Consider the following 13,404-nt stretch of genomic DNA (forward strand, 5'->3'; position numbering starts at 1 on the left):
CCTTTGGCTCCCACAGCTCCATGGAAGAACATGGGGTTGCCCTGGTTCAAATCTCAGCTCTGCCACTCACTAGCTTTGTGACTTCAGGTGTGTTCTCTTACTTCTCTATCAGGGGGTCCTCTGGATTCTCATTTGCACACTAGGAATGAGGATATCAGAGGGCACACAGACCCACTCCAGTGTTCTCACGGGAGAAACCCATCCAGTAGGATTAATACTCCCGGCCTCCCCTTGCCCCCTCCCGTGGGAAGACTAGGGAATATCTTGACACTCCCCAGAGAGGAAGCCAGGCCTGCTCAGCTGTGCCAGTCCTCAAGCGCCAGCTGTCTGCAGGGCCCGTGGCTGGGCCGTGAGTCTGTCTGAATCACAGTGGCCAGTTAGCAAAGGCCCCCATCCACAGATCAGAGGCAGGCCTCTGGGCAGCTTTAGGCAGACTTTGATTTCCGTCTGTGGGACTCCTGAAAGATCGCTTTCTCAATCTGGTATAGTAGGTAGCCAGTCAGACGTGAGCGGGGCAGGGGAAGGCTCCCCCCACCCCCGCTAGGAAAGTCAGGTGGCCATCAGGTGATAGCAAGACAGTTGTTACACGGTTTCTCTCAAATAGTAATTGGTTGCAGCCAGAGCCAGGGAAAGCAGTCTCCTGGTAGGTAGAATCACCTGAAGCTGGTGATAAGATAATAAGCTTCCCCTATAAAGAGCTCAGGAGTTGGGCGAAGGGGCGCACACATGAGCACTGAGAGGCAAAATGGTGGCGTTTAACTTGTGTTTGACCTCATGGGAACACTCGACTGGTAAGGGGAAGACGCCTCAGGTGAGTATGAACACAGCTCCCCTCCCAAGTGCTGGCAGGCCTCTGCATGCGGACACCCCACCCCGAGGGAGGAATCAGGGGAGAAGGCACACAGACCCCAGATGCGTGCCGACACATAAAACCCTTTTTTTTTTTCTTGAGACAGAGACTCACTTGTCGCCCGAGCTGGATGGAGTTCTGTGGTGCGATCTCGTCTCACTGCAACCTCCACCTCCCGGGTTCAAGTGATTCTCCTGCCTCAGCCTCCCAAGTAGCTGGGACTACAGGTGCCCACCACTCCCTCACCGCCCCCCAGCCCCGCCCCCCCGCCTGGCTAATTTTTGTACTTTTAGTAGACACAGGGTTTCACCATGTTGGCCAGGCTGGTCTCGAACTCTGGACCTCGAGTGATCCGCCCGCCACGGCCTCCCAAAGTGCTGGGATTATAGGCCTGAGCCACTGCACCTGGCCTACCCTAAGTCGAAGGTCAAACCACACGCTTGATCTCTCAAGCTGCCCGCTTGGCCCTCTTCCAAGGGTGCTTTGCTTTGCTTTCGTTCCTGCTTTAAAGCTTTTTAATAAGCTCCTGCTCTAAACCTTGCCTCCTCGGTCCTCAGTCTCCCACTTATCCTTATGCCCCTCAGTTGAACTCATTCTTTTCCTTTTTTTTTTTTTTTTTTTTGAGACAGAGTCTCGCTCTGTTGCCAGGCTGGAGTGCAGTGGCGCCATCTCGGCTCACTGCAACCTCTGCCTCCCGGGTGCACGCCATTCTCCTGCCTTGGCCTCCTGACTAGCTGGTGTCATGCGCGTCCGTGTGAAGAGACCACCAAACAGGCTGGGTGTGAGCAATAAAGCTTTTTCATCACCTGGGTGCAGGCAGGCTGAGTCGGAAAAGAGAGTCGGCGAAGGGAGATAAGGGTGGGGCCGTTTTATAGGAAAATTCTAGTCAAAGGGAGGTTGTTCTCTGGCGGGCAGGAGTGGGAGTCACAAGGTGCTCAGTGGGGGAGCTTTTTGAGCCAGGATGAGCCAGGCACAAGACAATGTCATCGCTTAAGGCAAGGACCAGCCATTTTCACTACTTTTGTGGTGGAATGTTAAGGCGGGGCAGGGCATTTTCATTTCTTTTGTGATTCTTCAGTTAGTCCATCTGGGCATATACGTGCAAGTCACAGAGGATGCGATGGCTTGGCTTGGGCTCAGAGGCCTGACATTCCTGCCTTCTTATATTAATAAGAAAAATAAAACAAAATAGTGAAGTGTTGGGGCGGTGAAAATTTTTGGGGGGTGGTATGGAGAGAGAGAATGGACGATGTTTCTCAGGGCTGCTTCAAGCGGGATTAGGGGTGACGTGGGAACCTAGAGTGAGGAAAAACTAAACGGAGGACACAAGGTCTGTATAAGAGAAGGAGAAAAAACAGGTATTAAAGGACTAAGAATTGGGAGGACCTAGGACATCTAATTAGAGAGAGCCCAAGGGAGTTCAGCATAATTACTTGCTTGGTTGGTGAGTTTCTAGGCTCTAAGTTTTTGGGGTGCAGTCCAAGTTGGTCTGGTGTCTGGAATGAGACTGGGACTTAATAAAAAGGAGTGTCCACACAGGAGCTCAAATGCGCTGTAACCTGTAGCATTCCGAGGACAGGCCTGAATTCTGAGAAGGGAAAGTGGTAAAAGTATTGTCTAGTCCTTTTTTAAGTTGGTGGCTGAGCTTGGTGAGGTGTGTTTTTAAAAGACCATTAGTCCGTTCTACCTTTCCTGAAGATTGAGGACGGTAAAGAATATAAAGGTGTCACTGAATACCAAGAGCCTGAGAAACTGCTTGGGTGATTTGACTAATAAAGGCTGGTCTGATATCAGACTGTATAGTGTTAGGAAGGCCAAACCGAGGAATTATGGCTGACGGAAGAAATGACCGCGGTGGCCTTCTCAGACCCTGTGGGAAAGGCCTCTGCTTATCCAGTGAAAGTGTCTACCTGGACCAAGAGGTATTTTAGTTTTCTGACATGTGAGTAAAGTTAATTTGCAAGTACTGGGCTGGGGCAAGTCCTTGAGCTTGATATGTAGGAAAGGGAGGGGCCTGCACAATCCCTGAGGGGTAGGAGAATAGCAGATGAACACTGAGAAGTGATCTTGAGGATAGATTTCCATGATGGAAAGGAAATGAGAGGTTCTAAGAGATAGGCTAGCGGTTTATAACCTACATGGAAGAGGTTATGAAATGACGACAGAATAGAATGGGCCTGTGAGGCTGGAAGGAGATATTTGCCTTGGTCTAAGAACCATTTGCCTTGTGTGGGAAGAGATTGACAGGTGGAAGTTTCAGCGGGGGAGCAGGTGGGAGTGGCCAATGTGAAGGAGGAAAACTGCCGTGAGGGATAGAAGTTGGAAGCTAGCTGCTTTTTTAGCTAACTTATCAGCATAAGCATTGTCCTGAGCGATGGTTGGGGGAGGAAAATAGATTTTGGGAGTTAGGAAACTGTAGAGAGTTGAGCATAGTTGGTGATTTTTAGGGCCTCTAACAGTATTAAAGCAGTGGCAGCCGCTGCGCGCAGACATGAGGGCTCGGCTAAAACAGTAAGGTCATCAGGACAGAAAGGCTACAGGACGTGGTCCTGGCCCTTGTATAAGAATTCTGTCCGCACTAACCATGCCTAGGAAGGAAAGGAGTTGTTGTAGAAGGGATTGGGGTTTGGGAGATTAGCCGGACACGATCAGCAGGGAGAGTAAGTGTGTTTTTATGAGAATTATGCCGAGATGGGTAACAGATGAGGAAGAAATTTGGGCTTGACTGAAGTAATGGGGGCTGTCCGTGAGGCCTTGCGGCAGTACAGCCCAGGTAATTTGCTGAGCCTGATGGGTGTCAGGGTCAGTCCAAGTGAAAGCGAAGAGAGGCTGGGATGAAGGATATAAAGGAACAGTAAAGAAAGTATGTTTGAGATCCAGAACAGAATACTGGGTTGTGGAGGGAGGTATTGAGGATAGGAGAGTACATGGGTTTGGCACTACGGGGTGGATAGGCAAGACAATTTGGTAGATAAGGTGCAGGTCTTGAACTAACCTATAAGCCTTGTCTCGTTTTAGGACAGGTGAAATGGGGGAATTGTAAGGGGAGTTTACAGGCTTTACAAGGCCATGCTGTAGCAGGTGGGTGATAACAGGCTTTAATCGTTTTAAAGCGTGCTGCGGGATGGGATATTGGTGTTGAGTGGGGTAAGGGTGATTAGGTTTTAATGAGATGGTAAGGGGTGCATGGTCAGTCGCCAAGGAAGGGAGTAGAGGTGTCCTATACTTGTGGGTTAAGGTGGGGGGATACGAGGGGAGGATGTGAAGGAGGCTTTGAACTGGGGAAAAGGCGGCAATGAGGTGTGGCTGTAGCCTAGGAATAGTCAGGGAAGCAGATAATTTAGTTAAAATATCTTGGCCTAATAAGGGAACTGGGCAGGTGGGGATAACTAAAAAGGAGTGCATAAAAGAATGTTGTCCAAATTGGCACCAGAGTTCGGGAGTTTTAAGAGGTTTAGAAGCCTGGCCATCAGGCTGGGCGCGGCGGCTCACGCCTGTAATCCCAGCACTTTGGAAGGCTGAGGTGGGTGGATCACTTGAGGTCAGGAGTTCGAGACCAGCCTGGCCAACATGGTAAAACCCTGTCTCTACCAAAAATACAAAAAAAGAAGCCAAGCGTGGTACCACGTGCCTGTAATCCCAGCTACTCGAGAAGCTGAAGCAGGAGAATAGCTTGAACCTGGGAGGCGGAGGTTGCAGTGAGCTGAGATTGTGCCATTGCACTCCAGCCTGGGCAATAAGAGTGAAACTCCATCTCAAAAAAAAAAAAAAACAAAAGGCCTGGCCATCAATACCCACAACAGTTATGGAGGCAAGGGAAACAGGCCCTTGAAAAAAAGGTAATGTGGAGTGGGTAGCATCCATATTGATTAAGAAGGGGACAGACTTACCCTCCACTGTAAGAGTTACCCAAAGTGATGGTCCAGGAGGCTTCCGAGGCAATGGGGCAGCGTCAGTCTTCACCCGCTAAGCCGAGAAGATCTGGGAAGGAGTCAGTCAGGGAGCCCTGGGCCAGAGCTCCAGGGGCTCTGGGAGTGGCTGCTGGGCAAGTTGGACAGTCCGATTTCCAGTGGGGTCCCGCACAGGTGGGACATGGCTTAGGAGGAATCCCAGGCTGCGGGCATTCCTTGGCCCAGTGGCCAGATTTCCGGCACTTGTAGCAAGCTCCCTGGGGAGGAGGTTCTGGAGGAACTCCTGGCAGCTGCGGTTCAGGCGTTTGGAGTTGTGTGCTGGAGATGTGGCTGGGGTTTGTCTCACAGTGGAGGCAAGGAATTGCAACTCAGAAATAAGTTGCTACTTGGCTGCCTTTACTCTATTATTGTACACCTTGAAGGTGACGTTCATTAAGTCCTCTTGTGGGGTTTGAGGGCCGGAATTTAATTTTTGGAGCTTTATTTAATGTCGGGAGCAGATTGGGTAATAAAATAAAATGCATATTAAGAATAAGATGGCCTTCTGACCTTTCAGGGTCTAGGGCTGAAAAGCGTCTCAGGGTTGCTGCTAAACGGGCCATGAATTGGGCTGGGTTTTTCATATTTGATGAAAAAGAGCCTAAACACTAACTGATTTGGGAGAGGTCGGATAAAGAAAAAGGAGCATTAACCTTGACTATGCCTTTAGTTCTAGCTACTTTTTTAAGAGGAAATTGCTGGGCAGGTGGGGGAGGGCTAGTCGCTGAACGAAACTGTAAGCCAGACAGGGTGTGAGGAGGGGAGATGATAAAAGGATTAGAGGGTGGGGGAGCGGAGGCTGAGGAAAATTGGGACCTAGCTTGGCCTGGCCAGGAGGACAGAGGTCAGATGGGTCTGTAGAAAGGAAGATTAGAAAGACTCAACGACGCTTGGGGTTGGGACTGAGGGGACAGGCAGGAGGGAAAGAAGGAAGATTTGGGATGATTGGGAACAGAGGCTAGGGAGGGACCTATATGTAAAAGAATGCCTGGACATCAGGCACCTCAGACCGTTTGCCCATTTTACGACAATTTTTAGGTCTTGTAAGATGAAGAAAGCAAAAGTGCTGTTTTCTGGCCATTTAGAGCCACTGTCAAGTTTGTATTGAGGCCAAGCGGTGTTGGAGAAGAAGATAAGGCGTTTAGGTTTTAGGTCAGGTGTGAGTTGAAGAGGTTTTAAGTTCTTTTTTTTTTTTTTTTTTGAGACGGAGTCTCGCTCTGCCGCCCGTGCTGGAGTGCAGTGGCCGGATCTCAGCTCACTGCAAGCTCCGCCTCCCGGGTTCCCGCCATTCTCCTGCCTCAGCCTCCCGAGTAGCTGGGACTACAGGCGCCGCCACCTCGCCCGGCTAGTTTTTTTGTATTTTTTTAATAGAGATGGGGTTTCACTGTGTTAGCCAGGATGGTCTCGATCTCCTGACCTTGTGATCCGCCCGTCTCGGCCTCCCAAAGTGCTGGGATTACAGGCTTGAGCCACCGCGCCCGGCCGAGGTTTTAAGTTCTTGAGAACACAGGCTAAGGGAGAAGGAGGAATGGAGGGTGGAAGGTTGCCTATAGGGAAGGAGGCAAGCCCAGAGAAAAGAGAGAGTAGAGACACAGAGAGAAGGAGTTCGGGGGTTCTTGCCCTCCAGAAAAGCGGGAAAGGGGTCGGGGTGTGGAAATACAGGATTGGGGCACAAAAATAAGAGGTTGGGGCGCAAAAATAAGAGGTTGGGGTGCAAAAATAAGAGGTCAGGATTCTTGCCCCTCCCCCAGAAAAGCAGAAAAGGGGTAGAGACAAGGAGAGAAGGGGTCAGGGTGCTTGCCTCTCCCCCAGAAAAGTGGGACTTGCCGCTAAGGGTGAAGGACCAAGGCAGGCGTCCCTGCAGCGTGGTCAGTCACCTCTGAAACGTGGGTGAGTAACCAGAGAGGCGTCCCTGCAATGATTAAACACAGAGGGAAGGCTGCCTTCCCCAGTCCGTGACCGGCGCCAGCATTTTGGGTCCACGGATAAAATGTGTCTCCTTTGTCTCTACCAGAAAATGAAAGGAATTGAAATTAAGAGAAGGGAGAGATTGAAGGGTGGCGCCAAGATTGAAAGGAGAAAGATGTTGAGGGATAGTGAGAGAGGCTGGAGAAGAGAGTAAAAGGAGGCCGCTTACCCAATTTAATATTGGTGAGATGTTCGCGAGATGTTCCTTGGGCTGGTCGGTCTGAGGACCCGAGGTCGTAGGTGGATCTTTCTCACGGAGCAAAGAGCAGGAGGACAGGGGATTGATCTCCCAAGGGAGGTCCTCCAAGCCAAGTCACTGGGATTACAGGTGCGCTCCACCACGCTTGGCTAATTTTTTGTATTTTTAGTAGAGATGGGGTTTTACCATGTTGGCCAGGCTGGTCTCGAACTCCTGACCTCAGGTTGTAGCAGGACAAGCGGCAGACAAAACTCCTCAGACACCGAGTTACAGAAGGAAGGGGTTTATTCGGCCGGGGGCATTGGCAAGACTTCTGTCTCAAGAGCTGAGCTCCCCGAGTGAGCAATTCCTGTCCCTTTTAAGGGCTCACAACTCTAAGGGGGTGCGTGTGGGAGGGTCGTGATTGATTGAGCAAGCAGGGGGTAAGTGACTGGGGACCGCATGCACTGGTAATTAGATCAGAACAAAACAGGATAGGGATTTTCACAGTGCATTCCTATACAGTGTCTGTAATCTACAGATAACAGAACCGATTAGGTCAGGGGTGGATCTTTAACTACCAGGCCCAGGGTGCGGTGCCGGGCTGTCTGCCTGTGGATTTCGTTTCTGCCTTTTAGTTTTTACTTTTCTTTGGAGGCAGAAATAGGGCATAAGACAATATGAGGGGTGGTCTCCTCCCTTATTCCCCCCGTTTGAGATTCTCACTCATTTTATTAGTGGGAGTTCTCACTTTTATTTCACTACCCATGTCTTCTTGCAAGACAGGTTGATAGTGATTTATATAGTACATTTGTGCTGAGGCATTTTGGTGAACTAAGGTAGCGATGAAGCTTTCTGTCATTCGAAGAAGTACAGGCAGCAAACAACGGAGCAGTAGGCAGGTTCCTATTATTATTATAACTCCTATTATAAGAGTTTTAAATCCTCCTAGCACTAGGAACCATTTTCCAAACATGGCCCCAGGATCAAATCCATGCCACACTTGCATGGGCACATGTGCCAGTTTTGTCATATCTATGTCTTTAACTACTTGCCCTTGATCATCTATGTGTAAACAGCAATTAGTAAGGTTAAGTTTTCCATAGACCCCCCCTTCAGCTGCTAGCAAGTAGTCAAGAGCCAACCTATTTTGATAGATAGCATTTCTCATCTGAATTTCTTGCCGGGCCAGAATAGTCAAGGCTGTGCCAGTTTTATTAGTGATTATTTCTAAGACAGCTTGTAACCATATGATTCAGTTGATCATGTAAATGGGGGTCCGGTATCCCCATGAGCCGTCTTGTGCCCGAGTAGCAGGCCCATAATATTGTATGATTCTCTCAGGGGGCCATTCATCATCTTTCCAATTTCCTATAGCTATGCTTCTCTTTTACGGGACGCATAGACAGGGAAGCCCAGGAGTTCGCCTGTTTTTATGGGCAGTAGGAAGAAAGATGGTTTAATAGTGCCAATAACACAACTACCTGCCCACTGCTCAGGTAATTTGGCATAAGCTCTATGCCCACATATCCAATATAATCCAGTGGGGGCTGTCCAGTGCCGGTGGGACTCCAGGTGGGTCCACACAGTTTGCAACTTTGGGAATTTGCTAAATGGATTCCTCTCTGTGTGATTTGAACTCCACCAAGTGACTGTTTTTGTGGTAGCATTATACAGTTTCTGTTCCAGACAACTAAGTCGTCCTACAGGGTGAGTGAATTCTTTTCTTTCTCTAGCAATGCAATATTGTCCAATAATTGAGGCTTTTAGGACCCAGAAATTATCCGGGTGATTATTTTGAGCTGGGAATTCATCAGGAGCTGGGTCTGTAGGCACTCATTCTCGGGCTTCCTATGGCCATTGATCTCCTATTACAATTCCTCTACATACATAACATGAAGTGACATTGAGAGACTGGGCTACATGCTCGGCTAATTGCAAAACAAATTTCTTGTATTTCCTGGAATTTCTGGTACTGGTACATTTAGTTCATCATAGAAAGTTTGAAACACTGGCTCAGGAGAGCATTTGTAAACTTCTCAAACCAAGATACTTACTCGAGGATCCACTCTGGCCCCGTCAATTCCTAAGGTCACACACTCCTCTTTTTTCCAGCAAGGATCAAGGGGATTGGTTATTACTAGCTCTAAGGGGTCACATTTTCCCTTAGTACAGGAAGCGCCATTTTTTCCTTTCTGAAGGTGGACTGGATCCTTTTCATCTTTTTTTTTTTTTTTTTTTAAATCCAAGTGGCCTAAATGACACAAAACCAATATTTACATTTATTTCCACACAGTCCTAATTTATGACAGATGTACTTATTTTCTGCCATATAGCCTCTTTTCTAATTAAGAGAACCACACCTTATTCCTAACTTCTTACTATTAATGACAGCACAGGCATCAAATTTTAAGGTGACTTGTTTGGGCACCCTTTTTTTCTTCTGTTTTGGCTAACACTTTACTCATATCATTTATGAGCTCCCACCAGTCGTTCGTGCTTAATTTTATTTTAAGAACTGTGGTCATGGGAGGCTCAGATGGGTCACAATACACATCAGGTTGGTCATTTCCTGGGCTACATACCTTGTATAGAATAGCATTATACAAACAAGTTCTTTTTAGAGTTCCAGTACACTTACAATAACCGTAAAATAATAGGACCTTAGCAACCTTTTGTCCTACCTCAGTGACTTGATGTATACACGGAACAGCCCTCAGTCTGAGGAAGGTCAGTTGAAGTCCTTACTGTACAAGTCCAAATTTTAAGGAAAATGAGTCCCGCGATGGGTTTCCTCATGCTTCAGCCGTGCGTGGACCAGTCAGCTTCCGGGCGTGACTGGAGCAGGGCTTGTCGTCGTCTTCAGAGTCACTTTGCAGGGGTTGGTGAAGCTGCTCCCGTCCATGTACCACTTACAGTCTACTGATGTTTAAGGATGGTCTCGGAGGTAGGGCCTGCTAGAATAAACTGAGTCCAACACCTCTACACAGTTACGTTCAACTGGACTGTCTGATACTGGGAACAAGGTGGTGGGGTTTAGGGTTTTGCAAACTTCAGTGGTTATGTGGGGATTTTCACACAGCAAGCTTTGGTACTTGGTTATTCTAGCATTTGTTAACCAATGATGTCCTTTGGTATTTATTAAAGTTACCACAGTGGGGGGGGCCTTCATATTCAGGTTTTGCCTAAGGGTTAGTTTATCTGCTTCTTGTGCTAACAGGGCATTTGCTGCTAGGGCCCTTAGACCTGGGGGCCGGCCTTTGGAAACTCTCTAGCTGTTTTGACAAATAGGCCACTGGCCTTGGCCAGGCCCCACAGTCTGGGTTAAAACTCCAACTGCAATTTTTTCTTTCTGACACACAGAGTGTAAAGAGTTTTGTCAGGTCAGGTAGCCTGAGGGCTCGGGCCAACATGAGTTTTTCTTTTAACTCATGAAAAGCTCATTGCTGTTGGTTGTAATAGATGTAGTTTATCTAATCTACATTTTTATTAACTGTCACCTACTAAGACATTGACTTAAATCGTGCAGCTATTTGATTTCAAGCTTTAAATGGATCTAGTATTCCTCGTGGGACTCCAGTTGCATCTAAATAGACATGAGAGTTGAAAAACTCATAAGGGGCTTCTCTCACTTCATGATTATATTTTTTTTCTTTCTGGTAGATGAAATGCCAGGGTGAAAGGGATAGCCAATTGGACTAAAGTACAAGTGCCACTCCAGTTATTCAGCAGAGTGCCCAGTAAAGGTCCACCATAATACTACCACACATCCGCTCAGGGATGAACAAGGGCTGACTGATTGATAAGCTCTTGAAAATTCTTAAGCTCACTGCATCCTTTCAGGTCTCCAAGGAATGCTAAGTTTCCTCCCTGTCATGAGAGACACGAAGTGAACTTAGTGTTGGGGGATGGAAGCTGGATAGCCCTCTGGGGCTGACCCGCAGGGACTTGGGGTTATAGCAGACAGAGCTTGGCCTGACTTATTACTCCAGGCTGTAGAATCCTGGAAAAGAGCTACCATGCAGCCTACGCCTGGTCGACTGGAGGACCACCTTAGTGGAAGGGGGACAGTCTGGGCCTCTGGCCTGCCATGTGTAAAGCATAACAATTGCTTTTGTTTAATGTGCAGATGGAATATTTGATTCATTTTAACCAGGCATTTGCATCTTGGTATCCTGTCTTAATTGCTAAAGTTTGTTTTAAGTCTTTAACTTCTATGATCCTCTAGTAAAATGAATGTATGGTTTTAGGGAAATTACAAAACCAGTTGGGGCAGTCCATTTTCTCTTTAGTGGTCCACAGAACGTTGGACCAACTATGGCATAAAAGCCCTACATCGGGGGGCAAAACTCCTGGTTGGCACTGGGGTCTTTATCGAAATCTCCCTGGATTAAATGGTCCTAGTTTACTAATGCCCAGTCTGAAGAGAGTCCGGAGGGACAGAAGTACTGTTCCGAAGGAGAAAGCTGTCTTTGACCTGGCAAGTCCTCACAGGGTATAACAAGGCAAGCATTAAATGCAATAGTTTGAGAGGAAATTGACTTGGTTATATTAATAAGATGGTCAGCAATAGAATGAGGAAAGAAGAAAGAGTAATATAATAGATTAAGAGTTAAATTTTTCTTAGCTTTAGTTTGGTAGGGTTTTCCCCTGGGACTATGGCCCACGACTCTGGAGGGGGTGGCACTTTTCTTAGGTGTGATGAGTCCATCCTTTTTTTTTTTTTTTTTTTTTTTTTTTTTTTTTTTTTTTTTTGCTATACGAACAGCAGTCTTAGTGGTTAGCAGCACAAGGTAGGGTCCTTCCCAGGTTGGCTCAAGTTTTTCTTCTTTCCACCTTTCGATGAGAACGTGATCTTCAGGCTGGTGCTGGTTTACTGGAAATTCTAGGGGTGGTACATGTGCTAAAAGACTTTTTGTTTTGTTTTGCGAGAAAGGAAAGTGGAAGATAAACCAAGTATATAATTTTTAAGAAATTGACCTTTTGTTTTAAATGTGGGGACCTTAACAGTGGACTTTATAGTCCTTAGTGCCTTTTTACTGAGAAATTTCCTTTTGCACCTATTTTATTAGTTTTTAAACCAAAGAAAGCCAAATACCATTTTACATTTAACAATGCTTCTCGTATGATTTTTATACCAGATAAGCTAAACTTTATATTAGTGTGTTACTAATGTTAAACCTAATTTTAATAAAACCTTGTAGACATATTTAATTTTTAATGTTTGACCATAAGGTAAGATTTTATAGACTCTTTTTAACCTTTTATAATTTTTGCTGAAGAGCAGTTTGGTGCTTTAAGAAAAACCTGTTACGCTTTTACTTGAATGTCCATTTCACAGAAAAACTGGATGATAACTTTTTTTTTTTTTTTTGAGACGGAGTCTCGCTCTGTCGCCCAGCCCAGGCTGGAGTGCAGTGGCGCAATCTCGGCTCACTGCAAGCTCCGCCTCCCGGGTTCACGCCATTCTCCTGCCTCAGCCTCCCGAGTAGCTGGGACTACAGGCGCCCACAACCGCGCCCGGCTAATTTTTTGTAATTTTTAGTAGAGACGGGGTTTCACCGTGGTCTCGATCTCCTGACCTTGTGATCCGCCCGCCTCGGCCTCCCAAAGTGCTGGGATTACAGGCGTGAGCCACCGCGCCCGGCTATAACTTATTTAACTTTAGCTAATATGTTTATACACAGAATGTTCTTTACAATTAACATTTTAAACCTTGCTTAAACCTTCAAAACAGTCATTTTTAACTTTTTTTTTTTTTTTTTTTTTTTTGAGACGGAGTCTTGCTCTGTCCCCCAGGCTGGAGTGCAATGGCGCGATCTCGGCTCACTGCAAGCTCCGCCTCCCGGGATCCTGCCATTCTCCTGCCTCAGCCTCCTGAGTAGCTGGGACTACAGGCGCCCGCCATCGCGCCCGGCTAATTTTTTTTTGTATGTTTAGTAGAGACTGGGTTTCACCGTGTTAGCCAGGATGGTCTCGATCTCCTGACCTTGTGATCCGCCTGCCTCGGCCTCCCAAAGTGCTGGGATTACAGGCGTGAGCCACTGCGCCCGGCCTCAATTTTTAACTTTTTAATGTAGGTAAGAATGTACATTCTTATGCTTCTTTATAATCCTTTTACCAAAGGTATATTTTGCTTTTCTTATACACCTTGCACATAAACTGTTTTTGTTTTTGTTTTCAATAGTTTTACATTCAGGAGGCCTAGTTGCTTTTTTTTTTTTTTGAGACGGAATCTTGTTCTGTTGCCCAGGCTAGAGTGCAGTGGCGCAATCTCTACTCACTGCAAGCTCTGCCTCCCGGGTTCACGCCATTCTCCTGCCTCAGCCTCCCAAGTAGCTGGGACTACAGGCATCCGCCACCGCACCAGGCTAATTTTTGTATTTTCAGTAGAGACAGGGTTTCACTGTGTTAGCCAGGATGGTCTCGATCTCCTGACCTCGTGATCTGCCCGTCTC

This window comes from Macaca mulatta, chromosome 10 (genome assembly GCF_049350105.2).
Source record: "Macaca mulatta isolate MMU2019108-1 chromosome 10, T2T-MMU8v2.0, whole genome shotgun sequence".
Taxonomy (NCBI): Eukaryota; Metazoa; Chordata; class Mammalia; order Primates; family Cercopithecidae; genus Macaca; species Macaca mulatta.